The sequence below is a fragment of the Gracilinanus agilis genome, chromosome 2, assembly GCF_016433145.1.
Source record: "Gracilinanus agilis isolate LMUSP501 chromosome 2, AgileGrace, whole genome shotgun sequence".
Classification (NCBI taxonomy): domain Eukaryota; kingdom Metazoa; phylum Chordata; class Mammalia; order Didelphimorphia; family Didelphidae; genus Gracilinanus; species Gracilinanus agilis.
In genome coordinates this window covers 693,739,676-693,755,210 of record NC_058131.1, presented here as the reverse complement: position 1 = coordinate 693,755,210, position 15,535 = coordinate 693,739,676, and the positions used below count along the sequence as shown (strand labels likewise).

At 42.1% G+C, this 15,535-nt stretch overlaps 1 long non-coding RNA gene across 1 annotated transcript; it reads left to right on the top strand.

Annotated features, from left to right (window-relative positions):
• The first annotated feature begins 319 nt into the window (after positions 1–319).
• Positions 320–9,526, top strand: LOC123233017. The gene is made up of 3 exons (XR_006505335.1): positions 320–396; positions 5,286–5,324; positions 9,063–9,526. It is a non-coding gene; the product is annotated as an uncharacterized LOC123233017 (long non-coding RNA).
• Positions 9,527–15,535: the final 6,009 nt, after the last annotated feature.

Below are 15,535 nucleotides of genomic sequence, written 5' to 3'. Positions count from 1 at the left end.
TGGACAGTCCCTCCACTCCATCACCAACTCTGTGTCCTTTTGCCTTCTCTGATCCATTTATGGACATTCTCCTGCCCCCCCCCCAAAACACACACACACACACACACACACACACACACACACACCCCTATATGCTTACAGATGCCCAGAGTTCTTATCTCCACCCCTACAGAATATTATTAACTAGAAGGATCCTTTTTTTTCTGGTTTTCTGTTTTATTTTTTATTTTTCTTTCTCTAACTTTGATATAGTGAATGATCCTAAAATTTTGATGTTATTTTTTTCTTGGCCTAAACCATTATTTACAGGGGGAGAGGGGGAAGAAAGGCTCTAGGGGGCCTAAAGGGGATAAGGGAGACCAAGGAGCGCCTGGATTAGATGCCCCCTGCCCATTGGTATGTTCTAATTTAATCGCTTGTATTGTGGTTTCTCGTTGTTTGTTTAATTTTTTTCCTTGAGGTTCACAAGTTGGGAAGAAAGAAGGAAAACTCAGATTAAAATGTGAAATGATTAATTACAGCCCTGGTACTAAAGTTCCTCTGTTACACTTTGGACTAGAAGAATTCCAGATGCTGTTGATTTGGGCTCAAAGCCACAGCAATACAAAATTCTGGTTGAAATCCCTCTCTCTTCAGCAGCTTTGTAAATAAAGTGCTAGATGGGAGGAAGCCAGGAGGAAAGAGATTGGCCAAGAGGAGGTCCATGCTCTCAGCTGGGACTGACTTTGAGAATCTGAGAATTGGCTGCCAACGATGGAGTGGCCCTTCCTTGTTTCTTTCCCACCTCCGAACAGCTACCAACAGTTCGGGTCCTCACTTGGTCTGGGTACACAGGACACTAGGGTTGAGCTCCCCAGGGAGACCATCTATCTCAAACCTAGCTAGAATAAAATCTAGCAATTAGGCTGATTCCTTCTGCCTACAGCAAAGAAAGCCCCAGGTCCCAAAGAGTTAGCAGTAGTGGCAGAGATTCTTAAAGAGAAATGGAGGTCTTTTACAACCTTTGTTCAAAATAGGCCAAGAGCTTATCAGAGGCCCCTCATATCAATCAATCAACTCAGCAATTTGTTGGGCTTAAAAGCTTTTTTTTCATCCTAAATCAAGATGTATTTGCTAAATAATCCTGTGGGTAAGACCAGGCATACAAAGATTACAGAACAGGACGGTCCCTGTCCTCAAAGGGCTTCTAATCTAATTGTAATTATAATTTTTCATTAAAATTCTGCTAAAAAATTGGACCAGGTTTAGGTATGGTAGGAGTGAAGATGGAAAGAGAACTCAAGACCTTTCCTGAGTCTACTTTCCCAAAGCTAAAATGCTAAATTCCTCAAGAAATCAAAGAACTAACCATAGTTATGTCAGGAAGGAGGGATGAACTGAGATTTGCCCCAGGTTGCTTCCTGGGTGTGGCATCTCTAGTGTCTTGTGTCCTGGCCAGGGGAGGACTGAGCCTTTCCTCCACTGGGATGGAGCTGGCCATCTCTGACCCAAATAATCATCGTGGTTGATTTTGTGAACAGGGACATCGAGGTTTTAAAGGAGAGAAGGGGGAGCCGGGGTTACCAGGGCTGGACGGACTGGATGCCCCATGCCCATTGGTATGGCATTACCTTCCCTTTCCTGCTTGGTTTGTATTAGTTTTCATGGACCTTTCTCCTGCATGCCTCCTCCCTCCATCCTTCATTGCTGCTTCCTAACAACCCCAGTCGTGGGGGAACTTATTGCTTGGATCTGTCTCTCTAATGGATATTCAGCCTTTCCTTGTCTTCCTTTGGCTTTCTCTTCTGGACCATGTGACCTGAAATTGTGAGTTAACCCTTGGATATACTTCCTCTTCCCTCCCACTCCCTTTACTTGAAGAGTCATTAATAAATGTAGACCTTGACTATATAAGCTGTTTTACCTTCAGACATTGCACTGAGACTCAGAAATTTGTTATGCTGGAAAAGTCCATAAAAGTGTAGGACCACAGGCATATGGCTGAAAGGTCATCCAACCCAAGCTGCTCGTTTTACAGATGGGGAAACTGAGCCCCAGAAAGGTTGAGTGATTTAGAATTAAAGATCATAGATCTAGAGTTATCAGTGGCCATCTAGTCCAATGCCTTCATTTTTAAAATAAGGGCAGCTGCAGCCCAACAGAGTTGAATAACTTGCCCAACATCACCACAGGTAGTTAGCATCTGAGGCAACATTTGAACATAGATGTTTTGCTCAAGAGCCAGCGGTCTTTACCACCAAGCTGTGTTGCCTCAGTTCTAAGAGGAGAGATTATTTCTCTCTTCCCACTTGGGCTCATCCTAATAATAACTCACATTTCCATAGCACTTAAAGGTTTATAAAATATTTCTCTTATAACCTCTTTAGAGTTAAAGAAGGCAAATATTATTCCTCCTATGTTATAGATGAGGAAGCTAGATTTCAGAGAGGTAAAATTATTTATCTAGAGTCACACAGCAAAGAAAAGCAAGGACTGGGTCTCTGGGTTCCAAGTTTTCTACTGCTCCACCTGACTCTCCTATTTCTGACCCTCACCTGTTCCCATCAGAATTCTTCATCCCCAAAGTTCTATGTGTGGCTATGAATTGGCTTGAGAGGTCCTAGAGCCCTGTACCTTCTTCTAGTTTATGTCTGAGGCAATTGGTGTCAGTCACCCTGGCCTCCTCATACCACTGACTTCATTCTCCAAAATCTAGGAACCAGCCAGCCAATTAGAAATGCTCTAGAGTCTAGACTGAGGTAACAGAACAGCTAATCCTCTTTGACTGAAGTCAAGAATATCCCATAAGACCCTTCCTCTCTTCGTTCCCAAATTGTCTTCTTTTTGAAGTATTTTGTTCCCTATCGAATACTCTAGGCAAAGGTACCTGAAGATGAACAAGGAGAAAAAGAATAGTTGAGAGATAAGAAAGGAAAGAAAGAAAGCAATAAAGGAGATGTTAGACCAATCCAACAAGTCACCTCTAGACATCTAGGAGCCAGACCTGCAGTTCAGAAGACCTGAGTTCAAATCTGAATTTAGACACTTGCTAGCTGTGTGACCCTGAGCAAATCATTTAACTTTTGCCTCAGTTTCCTTGTATGTTAAGTGAGGATAATAATAGCACTTACCTCTTAGGGTCATTGTGAGAATCAAATGAGATAATCATCGTAAAGCACTTAGCACATAGTAGGAGCTATATAAATGTTAGCTAGTATTATTATTATTAGTTAACTAGTTTTATCCTTATTATCTAGACAATATAACTCTAGGCCCCCTGTTCCTCACACTTTTGCACCTAACTATTCCTGTGCATAGGGGTGCTCTTTCTCAATATCACAAGCTAATTCTGGACTCCTTGATGGTCTTTTCATCCCACTTAGACCAATAAGCCAGGGCTAGAATCCTTGATTGTCTCAGTTTCATCCCATTTCATCATTCCATCTTCCCCTACACACACACACACACACACACACACACACACACACACACACAGATGTTGTCATGCAAGATCAAATAGAAGAAGTCTTCAAATGGAGAGGATTGATGGGGGTAAGAGAGGGGTGCTAGCAATGCTTTTACAAGGAATGCCTCTTAGGTCCCATGTGTGGAGGGTCCCTGCTATGAGAGTTCAGAAACTTTTCAAACTAGAGATAAATCAGGATGAGGTGCCAAGTGAACGTGAGCCCACTAAAATGCATCACAGCCCCTTTTCAGGCCCCCCATTCTGCTAAACCCTAAGCATGCAGCATGCCAACTAATATTTCTCCATAGGGAATTCTTCCATCTCTCCCACAAACCCCCATCAGTAACCAGCAAGGGCCCTTTCCTCTGCCAAACTCACCTGCCACACTCTTCCCATGACTCCCCAGGTCATCTTGGGATCTGCAAGTCATAACTCCTCAACCCCCTTGCTCCTACCCACACACCTAACATCTCATTTCGCTCTGCCCTAAGCTCCACATCACATCATTCCTTCTCATTCCCCCCATCACTCGTGTGCCAATGGAAATGCCACTCGGGCCAGTGGTGGCTCCTTTCCCTCTTGAAGAGTCCGTGTTCGAGTTGTTTCCTGAACCCTATATGTCAAGGGGTGGGAGGATGACTCTGTGAAAAACTATGCACTATTTTCTCCTTCCTCCTCCTCCCTCAAAAACAAGTCAAATTGAGGCAATGTTCTATTCTTACCACAAAGAGGTGTCTCCCCCCCAATAACATCCTATAGATGTTTTTTTCCCTTTGCTATTTCTACTGCTTTCATATTTGTTGTTCTTGTTGTGGGTTTTTTAAATCATAATTATCATCTGAAGCATGCTCCCCGCCTCTTGATGGAGAGGGGATGGACTGACGATGCAAAATAAGACGTATCTTTTGGACATGGCCAGTGTGGGAATCTGTTTTGCTTGACTATGCATATTTGTTATGAAGGTTTGTTTTATTGGCAGATGGGGAGGAGGGAAGGTGAGAAAAAAGATTTTTATTTAGGAAAAATATTAAATTTAAAAGCAATAGAGGAGGGGGCAGCTGGGTAGCTCAGTGGATGGAGAGCCAGGCCTAGAGACAGGAGGTCCTAGGTTCAAATCCGGCCTCAGACACTTCCCAGCTGTGTGACCCTGGGCAAGTCACTTGACCCCCATTGCCTACCCTTACCAATCTTCCACCTATAAGTCAATACACAGAAGTTAAGGGTTTAAAAAAAAAAGCAATAGAGGAGGTGAGGGGAAGAAAAATAGATTTATTTTTAGACAAAACAATTAAATTTAAAAGCATAATTATCACCATCGTTATGATAATAAGATACCTAATACTGAAGCCTCCTACTCTTCAAAAACTGCACACCTATCAGTGGAGGTCACCACTAGCTTAAGGAGAAGCATTGAGCACTAGGTTCCATTCATTGTACTTGGGTTAAATTGATCAGAACCAATGGTTCCCGCCCAGCTTTTCCCAGCCCTTCAGAGATTCCCATCCCAAGAGAGACCTGAGGCTAGCCATCATCTCCTTCAGAGTCTTAGAACACGGCCCCAGAGCCATGGATGTGTCCAGTGCCAAGGGATCTAGAGCAACTTAATTTCCTAGATCCTTCTCTTAGAAAGCCCTACTCCCCTCATCCACACAGGGGCCCTGGCTTCCCAAAACCCACAAGACCAAACTATCTGGACTCTCCATCCCTAAGTCAGAGAAAAGAAATGTCATTTAGTCCCACCCTAACCAGCCTCCAATATAGGTTGCAAGTGCCCAGGATTATTAAACTTCTCCCACCTGCCTAAGAGTCTGAGCCCTACTTTTGTCCTTCTCCATTCCAGGGGGAAGATGGCTTGCCAGTCCAGGGCTGCTGGAATAAGGTAGGGTTTCCTCATGGCCTGAGGGGTATGGGTACACTTGGAGATGTGGCATTGACATGCACACTCATGCACACACACACACACACACACACACACACACACACATTCTATAGCCATATAAGCAAACCCAGCTAGCTCTGCAGAAGAGCCACCTATCTATCATTCCCTGTTGCATTCCGTAAGCAGTATTCAGGATGCATTCCTTTTGATTTTTATTCATATCTCATTTTTATATCTCCTTCATTTCCAGATAAATCTATTCCTCTCAACCCCCACCACCACCACCTTCCACTTCCCAGCAAGCAATTTCAAGCTATATTTTTAGATGCCTCCTCCTTTGGCACTCGGGTAGCTCTAATTCATGGAGTTCCCATGCCAATTAAATTCACCTATATTCTCCAAGGAGTTCTGAGAGATACTTAAAAATGGTTGTGAATTAACTGTTAATACTCAGAATACTGTGTAAATTCACTTAGATCATTTTAGCTCTTCATGGCAGTAGCTACTCAAATTATATGTCATTCATCCCTGGAGGAAGCTAGGTGGCCCAATGGATAGAGAGCCAGGCCTGAAAACAGGAGGTCCTGAGTTCAAGCCTGGCCTCAGACACTTTCTAGCTGTGTGACCCTGGGCAAGTCACTTAACCCCCATTGCCTATCCCTTACCCCTCTTCTGCCTTGGAACCAATACATAGTATGGATTCTAAGATAGAAAGTAATGGTTTAAAAAATAATAAGTCTTAGCCCTTGAAAAGTGGATTTTAAGTGGGTTTAGAATCAAGAAAGAAGTGAGTTCAAATCTGGACTCTGAATCTCTATGAGCCTACATATAACAAGTCAGCCTCAGTTTCCTCATCTGTAAAAAAGGACTAATAATTCTTACCCCAAAATCCTCTCTGTATTGCCAAGAGAAATGAGAGTTATTCTGCTTATGGAGTGTTTCCTAACCCATGGATAGCAATTAACTCACTGATCTTAAGAGGTAATTAAAGTTCTAAAGTAAAATTCTAAAACGATTTAGAGTCAGAAGAGACCTTTGAGATCACCTCCTCCAACTCCCTCATTTTCACAGAGGAGGAAACAGGTCTAGAATGACGAACTTACTTGCCCTAGACCACACAGCCAGGAAGTAGAAGATGTAGAATTCAAACCCAGACCCTCTGGCTCCAATCCCTGTGTTCCTTCTCTAATCTCACACTAATTACAGGATCAGCAGGTTCTGACTCGTGGGCACTTCTGGCAAGAGAAGGGGATTCTGGAACAGCTCTTGCCCCAGTTTCCAGAGCAGCCACTTGCCATCTCTTCACCCCTCCACAACAGTTCACTCAAGGACACAATATACATTGTGCTCCCCACATCCTCTAGGGGGGTGATGGCTTCAGACAAGTTTTAGCTCCTTCTCCTAAAAATCTAAAAGAACTGTCCACGCTCAACCCAGTCTCCATGATGGCCAAGTCAAAGCATGAGAAGGGGCATCCTCGCTCCTAAGGAATTCAGAAGCTCCCCTTGCTCGCCTTCATTCCCCAGAAGTGCAGGAATTAGCCTGTTCTAGGCTAATTGGGCAGATCTCAGGATGCCAAGCCTAGGGACACCTACTACACTCCCTCACCAACTTCAACCAGAAGTCAATAATTCAGTAAAAATTCATGAAGCCCCAACTGTGTGCAGATGAAATGCTGGGTGCTAGAGGACATAGAAAAATGTAGTTAAGATGTATCTCGTGCTCTCAACGAGATGGAAGTCTGGCAGTGGGGTATGAAACAAACCCATATTCATTCATTCATTCAACAAAAATCATTAAGTACCTCACATGTCAGAAGTACCATGTTAGGTGCAGGGAAGAGAAACATCTATTATAGTTTTTGCTTTCAAAGAGCTTATTATCTAAAGGAGAGGGTAATAACAACTTTTTATTTTTTTAATCCTTACCTTCTGTCTTAAAGTGGATGTTGGTATCCATCCCAAAGCAGAAGACTGGTAAGGACCAGGCATTTGAGATTAAGTGACTTGCCCAAGGTCATACAACTAGGAAATATCTGAGGACAGAATTGAACCTATGTCCTCCTAACTCCAGGCCTTGCACCCCATTCATTGTGCTACCTAGTTGCCCCAACAACCTACTTTTTTTAAAAAAAAACCCTTCCCTTCTGTCTTAGAATTAGTACTGTGTATTGCAGTGGTTCCCAAACTTTTTTGGCCTACCACCCCCTTTCCAGAAAAAATATTACTTAGCCCCCTGGAAATTAAATTTTTTTTTAATTTTAATAGCAATTAATAGGAAAGATAAATGCACCTGTGGCCATCACTGCTTCCCTGGATAGCTGCAGCACCCACCAGGGGGCGGTAGCGCCCACTTTGGGAATCACTGGTGTATTGGTTCCAAGGCAGAATAGCAGTGAAAACTAGGCATTTGGGGTCAAGTGACTTGCCCAGGGTCACACAACTAGGAAGTGTCTGAGGACAAATTTGAACTCAGGACCTCCCATCTCTAGACCTGTCTGTCTATCCACTGAGCCACCTAAATGCCCTCAACAACTTACTTTTGTTGAACAAATAGAAAGAACATATTGTAGTGGGCAGAGAGCTGACCTCTGAGCCAGGCAGATGTGGATCCAAGTCTTATATCTGACACATGCTGGCTATGTGACCCTGACCAAGTCACTATGCCTCTTAGGGTTCTAGGCACCATGTTTTTGACTTTCTTTTTATCTTCAGGACTTAGTATGGTACCTAGTACATAGTGAGAACTCAATAAATGCTTGTCAAATGATGAACATTCAATCAAATACTAAAAGACACAAAGAAGATTCCAGCTTCCCTTGGTATAGCAAGTCCTATCCTCCATGAGTTCCCTATACCAATGGAATCTCAGGTCCAATCCCTGTCCCAATCCCCAGAGCAAGATAACTATAACATACAGGCAGCTATGGCAAATGCATTAGAGGAGTACAATAATTATCAGTTAACTCCTTGGACTAAGACCTAAGTGGCAGGGGTATTTTGTGGTTCAGTGGATAGACCACTAAGCCTGGAGTCAGGAAGACCTGGGTTCAAATCTGACTTCAGACACTTCTCTCTCAGATGTGTGACCCTGGGCAAGTCTCTTAACCCCAGTCACCTAGCCTTGACCCTTTTCTGCCTTAGAGTCGATCCTTAGTATTGATTCTAAGACAGAAGGTTAAGGATTTTAAAAAGAAAGAGACATAAGTGGCTTAGAGAAGGTTCTCTGGAAGAGGTGATATGTGAGCTGAGTTTTAAAAAGGAAAGGGAGCCCCGAGCAGGTTATGCCTGGGGCTATTATCTGCAATATGCTATCTCTGGTTGTGCCCAGTAATAGATGGATGGCATGGGAAGAGCATCCATCGCCTTCTGACACAGGTTCCTAAAGTTGCCTCCGATGGCTGGAGATCTTACTGAGGTGCAGGAGAGACAAATCCATTTCTAGGAAGCAGGAGATTTGGGAGAGAGAAGATCTGCCCTTGTAGAACAACTCACTGTCCTCAGTCTTAGCTAGAAAATCACAAGAACATGTAATGGGTCCAGAGACTTGTATGAGGACAGAGGGTCCAGGCAAAGACTATCGAGCATCCACGAGTCCCTGCCCAAAGAAACCTGCAGTCTAACAAGAATCCGTTCTCAGCCTCGTTCCCATAATGACATGGGATCCTGCCCTTACCAGCATTTTAAATAAGTCCAGGACTGACATGAAACTAACCTGCATCTATGTTTTCTCTTGCAGTGATGGCCCTAACCTTGGATTGGCTGTGTGTGTGTTTGTACATAGGATATTTATTTTTATACAGTTTTCTCTTTTTGGAAATGCCAGACGTTATGATGCATCTTTTACAGATTATCCCCCACCAAAAAAGCACCCTGCATTTTTGTACAGAAATTATCGAACATTCCATCCCCCTTCCCGGCTCCAAGATTTGTTGGTATCATTCTTTGTCCATGACGCACGTTTTGTTTGTGAGCACAGCTGCAATGTTTGCATGATATTTGTGCACCCTCGTTAACTTTGGAGTTTTAATAAATTATTGCATTACCAAGTGCCAAAGGGAGCTGTCCAGCACCAAAGTGCTGGCTGGTTCATGAGTGAGTCCAGAGAAATAATATGAAGGTCAGGGGTATTTGCCAAGCTGGGCATGCCTGAGAATATTCTAAACGTGTGGATTTTTCATTATTAAAAATGGAAGATGACAACTTCTGATCCTTTTTTTGGTCATTAAATACATCAAGAGGTCTGTTTTAGAGATATATAAAAAAAATAGCATACCTGCATTTCTCTGTGATCCTAAATGCTATTGCTTTGATCAACCAAACAAAATCAACAGCCATGTATTAAACATCTAATTAAGTGTTATGTATCAGAGTACTTTGCTAGACATGGTAGAAGTAAAAAAAAATTAGATATGATATAGCTCAGGCCTTAATGGAGCTAATAGTCTAATTGAGGGATATGACATAAAACAACCATATTACACTATTAAAGATAAGTACAATAGAGCCTGGTAAAAACAGAGGGCTATGTGAAGTCTGAAGGGGAAAGGCCATTATTGACTAGAGATCAGAGAAAGGTATCATTTGAATCAGACTTTAAAAGATAGGAAAGAATCATGGGATGAGGAGAAAGAAGACATTCCAAAAAGAGAGAACAGTTTTCAAATGCATACTTCAGATGGAAATTTGCTACTGAAGTATTTTCTAAGGGACCTTTTCTAATGAATAGATAAGCATAATCTATGAGCAATGTGTCAATCAACTGTTAAGTGGACCAGCCAACTTCTGCTTTGAAATTCTCGTGGGTATGATGTTTGTGTATGTGTATATGCGTGCATTTGTGTTTATTAAACCAAAACCTCTAGAGGTTCAGCGGTTGCTACTATTAAAATGATGGATAAAAGTGTGGTCAGGAAGCATAACTTATAGAACCTGAGTGGGGATGATTTTCTCCATCCTCATCCTTCTTGACCTCTCTGTAGATTTTTGACACTGTGGATCACCTTTTACTCCTGTATACTCCCTCCTCTCTAGGTTTTCCTAGCACTGCTCTCTCCCAGCTCTTTTCCTATCCATCCAGCTATTCCTTCTCAGGCTCCTTTGCTATATCTTCTTCCAAGTCATGACCATTAACTGTGGGCATCCACCCAATCCTCTCTCCTAGGCCTTCTTCTCTTTTTCCTCCATACTAACTTACTTGGTGATCTCATCAATTCCTACTGAATCCAATTATCAATGGTGTTCAATTGTCAGTTCCCTGCAGATGATTCCATGATCTCAATATCCAATCCTAACCTCTCAACTGAGCTCCACTCTCATTGACCTCCAGGACAACTGAAAACAACATGTCCAAAATAGAAAATAATTATCTTTCTTTCCCAAAACCTCCCTTCTTCTGAAACTTCCTATAGTTTTTGAGGGCACCACAATTCTCTCAGTCTCACCAACTTGGCATTATCCTTAAGGTCACACTTGCGTTCATCCTATGTATTCGATCCGTTGCCAAGGCTTATCGATTCTGCCTTCACGACATCTCTCATATAAATCCTCTTCTCCAACTTAGATAGCTGCTACTCTGGTAGCAGATCTTATCACCTCATTCCTGAACTATTGTGCTAGCCTTCTGCTTGGTCTCTACCTCAAGTCTCTTTTCATTCTCCACTCAGCTGTTAAAATGATCTTTCTAAAGTTTGTGGCGGACCTCCCTCCCTCATTCTATCAACTATAATGACTCCCTATTACTTTTAGGATCAATTTGTAAAATCATGTATTTTGCATTTATCACTTTTCACAACCTGCTCTCTCCTTCCAATTTTCTTACACTTTACTCCCTTGTTATACTCTAAGATCCAACTGCACCAGCATACTGACCATCGTTAAAAAATGTCACTTCATTACATGCTTCCTTGTAATTTCCTTGTAATTTTCCTTGACTTTCTCCCATGTCTAGAACACTCTCCTTCATCATCTCTGCCTCCTGACTTTCATAGCTTCCTTCAAACTCAGCTCAAATCTTCTGTTCTGCCAGAGGTCTTTCCTGCCCCCCTACCCACCCACTGTTAATAATAATGATGATGATAAGATTATGTTTTACTTATGCTCTATATAGCTTGCATGTACAATTTTCTGTGTATTTTCTCCCCCATTTTATGGGCACTTCTTAAGGGTAAAAAACTTTGCAATTCTCTTTTATTTATATACCTGACAAGTAGCACAGCACCTGGCACAAAGTAGTATCCTAATGAAGGTCTCTCAGCTGATTGGAGGACTGGAAGGGACTTAGAACACATATCAGAGGATGAGAGTTGAGAGAGACCTGAGATCATAAAATGTTAACACTGGAAAAAAAACCCTTAGATACCATCTACCCCCTTGTTTTATGTGGGAAATTACAAAAAAAATTTACCTTTTTCAACCTTTTCAATTCATGTCATTTTCTGTGAATGTCTGAGACTCCAGCAATAGGGTCCATATCGTAGAAACTGAGGTAGCTAGGTGATGCACTGGTCCACGTATTAGATGTGGAAGCAGGAAGAACTGAGTTCAAATTGTGCCTCAACACTTAGTAGCTGTGGCATCCTGGACAAGTCATTTAGCCTCAGTTTCCTCATCTGTAAAATGGAGTAATAATAGCACCTCAGAGCTATTGTGAGGCTTAAATGAGATTTTATATGTATATATATACAACACTTTTCAAATTTTAAAGCACTATATAAATGGCTACTATTATCATTATTAACACATTGTAGCAAGATAGTCATGAAGGTCTATTCAACCAATAATATGGTGAATCCAGGGCCATCCTGGCTATATGGAATAGAGAGAACACTTCAGAACTAAGCTCCTGAGATGCAGTTGGGAAGCCATCCACATGTCATAGTTAATACCTATTCAGGCTCACACAGAACAATCTGCTCTCCTTGCTCCATTTATATTATGCCCTGGTTAATGCTGGTAATGTTTGGTCACCATCGTGATTACTGACTCCTTAGGTTTTGGATACTCCGTGTGTGTATTGGGAGGAGGGATAAATAGACAGACAGATATAGATAGATAGGTAGATAGATAGATAGATAGATAGATAGATAGATAGATAGATAGATAGATAGATAGATAGATAGATAGATAGATAGATAGATAGATAGATAGATGGGTGGGTGGATGGATGGATGGATGGATGGAGAGATAGATGAGAGAAAGAGCTAGATAGATATTAATTTGACTGCTAAAGCAGGACTTGTCTAGCCTACCATTTGTTGTATCCAAAGAACAGTTCAGAAAACCAACATACAACTGAATTACTTGAAAAAAATTTTATGTACCAGTGTAGAATGCTAGTGTAGAATTGGGGCTATGCAAATAGAAGAGATTCAATGAAAAAGCATTTATTGTTGGTTTCATGCCAGACATTGTGGAAAGGGCACAAAATACAAAAGCCAGACAACCCTTGCCTCCTAAGAGTTTACACATTCTAACAGAGGAAAGGTATTATTATTATTACAGTCCTAAGACAATGACTCCTGTCCCTGCTAATGAGGGACTGATAGAACAGCTGGAGGCAGTGGAGTAAAAAGTTCAGTGAATTCAGAGACCAGAGACCTGGTCTCAAATCCTGGCTCCTCTGCTTCCTATCCATGTAACCTTGGACACTTCAGCTTTGAGGAGAACACACACACACACACACACACACACACACACACACACACACACACACAGTATCTAAAACCCAAAGAGAGTAGGTTGGAGCTGGAGAACCAGCAATAGAATTCATCGCCAACTAGTCCCTTCTCTGGGCTTTAGTTTCTCATCTATAAATGAGAGAATTGAATTCAATGATTTTTAAACCCTTCCAGTCTTTTTAAACCCTTACCTTCTGTCTTAGAATTAATACTGTGTATTGCTTCCAAGGCAGAATAGCCACTCCAGGGCTAGGCAATGGGGGTGAAGAGACTTGCCCAGGGTCACACAGCTAGAAAATGTTTGAGGCCAGATTTGGACCCAAGACCTCCTGTCCCCAGTCCTAGCCCTCTATCCACTGATGCACCTAGCTGCTCCCTTGCAGTTTTAAATCCTATAATCCTCAGTTTTATTATTTTTATGTACATAGTTCAATCAGAAATAAATATAACAAAGTATTGCCTAGTAAAGGTCTCCATGGGATCTGTTGTACTTGATAAACAGCCGTGCTCTAGAAGTTTTGTTTTAATTATTTGTGTGTACAAAGAAGCTTCTTAAATGCTTTCAAGTTTCATCTTCACTAGGTAGGTTAAAAATCTCCATCTCTGCCATGGACTTGTTTATGTCGTTCATTTGTTTTGCAAATCCTTTTGTCATAGATCATAGAAAACTAAACTCTAACTCAGACTCTACTTGACTGACCACAGATTCCCTATGAGTAGACTTCAGTTCACGATATGTTCTTCTCTTTCTATAGTAAGATCATGATAAAGTCCCATCTGAATCCCACGATGTTAATAGGATTGCATATTGCTCCCAAACAAAGTAATCGATAAGAATTCACTCACCTCCAATGAGCCGAAATTCTTCAGGGCCCCAGCATCCAGCAGTCCTCCTGAAGCCTCCTGGCTCGTCTAAGTGCACGCTTTTCAACCAAGTTTTTTCTCCTAGATGCCTCTTTATTAGCTCGGTGATCCTGGGTTAGTCATTTGATCTCTCTGAGCTCTGTGATTCTTTTCTGCAATGAGGGGATGGAACTAGATCAGGAAAGTTCCCTGGTTTTTAAGGTAACATGTTGTAATGAAACAAATTTGTTTCCTAAAGATATTATAGAACAATCGAGTGAAGTGGTGCTGTGTTGCATTAGCAGCCATCCTCCAAATGTTCCATCAAATGGCAAAGTTCATTTCAGTTCAGTTCGATCAACATTTATTAAGTAATTACAGCACCAAGCACTGTGCTAAGCTCTGGGGATATAAAACGAATCCCTGCCCTCAAGGAGCTTACAATCTAATGGATCATAAAGGGATTTCTGAAGAGCAGACCATACAGAAGATGTGTCTGGCATTCACCCAAAGCCAAGACCTTTTCACCCACATTCTGTTTGTTTCTCAGAGCAAAGCTACATTCATTAATTCTTCTACCAGCAACCACTATGCAGCTAGGCTCTCTCACCTTATTGGTTCAGAACTAAAAAGGAGAGGGCAGCTAGGTGGCTCGGTGGATAATGGGTCAGGTCTAGAGACAGGAAGTCCTGGGTTCAAATCTGTCCTCAGACACTTCCCAGCTATGTGATCTTGGGCAAGTTGCTTAACCTCCATTGCCCAGCCTTTACCACTCTTCTGCCTTGGAAACAATATGCAGGATTGACTCTGAGATAGAAAGTAAGGGTTCTTTTTTTTTTTAGCTAGAAAGCAGAGAGAGTCTGGCTTAGGGGAAAGCTTGTTGGACCAGGCGTTAGGAGATGTTCTCACCCTAGTTGTGCCACTCTTGCAAAGGATGGTATTTTGGTGGAATCTTAAAGATTGTGAGGCCCCCCCAGAAGCAGGAGAGAGGAGAGAAATTTCCTCTCAGGAAAGAAGGTGGCAGAGCCATAGTTGGGAGAATGTCATACCAGGCAGTGGCAAGTAGACTAGTTTGACTGGAAGGGAAAGTGTGTGAGGGGGAGTAATGTATGACAAGCCTGGAAGGAGAGATAGAAGTCAGATCATGAAGAATTTTAAATGCTAAAAGGGAGCTGATATTTTCTTCTGGATGATAGGGAACCTTTGAAGCTTTTTGAGTAGAGAAATAATATACCCAATCAGAATTATATTTAAAAAGCCACAGCTAGGTGACTCAATGAATTGAGAGCCAGACCTAGAGATGGGAGGTCCTGAATTCAAATCTGACCTCATACACTTTCTAGCTGCGTGATCCCAGGCAAGTCACTTAATCCCCATTGCCTAGTCCTTACTGCCTTGGAACCAATACACAGTGTTGATTCTAAGGTGGAAGGTAAGGGTTGTTTGGTTGGGTTTTTTAATAAATAAAAGGCAGCTAAGGGACAAATAGATATCTCAGTGGATAGAGACACGGGCCTGAAGATGAGAGGTCCTGGGTTCAATATGACATCAGATACTTCCTACCTGGGTGACCCTGGGCAAGTCACTTAACCCCAACTGTCTAGCTCTAGCAACTCTTTTGCCTTGGAATGGATACCTAGTAATGATTCTAAGACAGAAGGTTAGCAGCTAAGTGGTGCAGTGGAGTTGG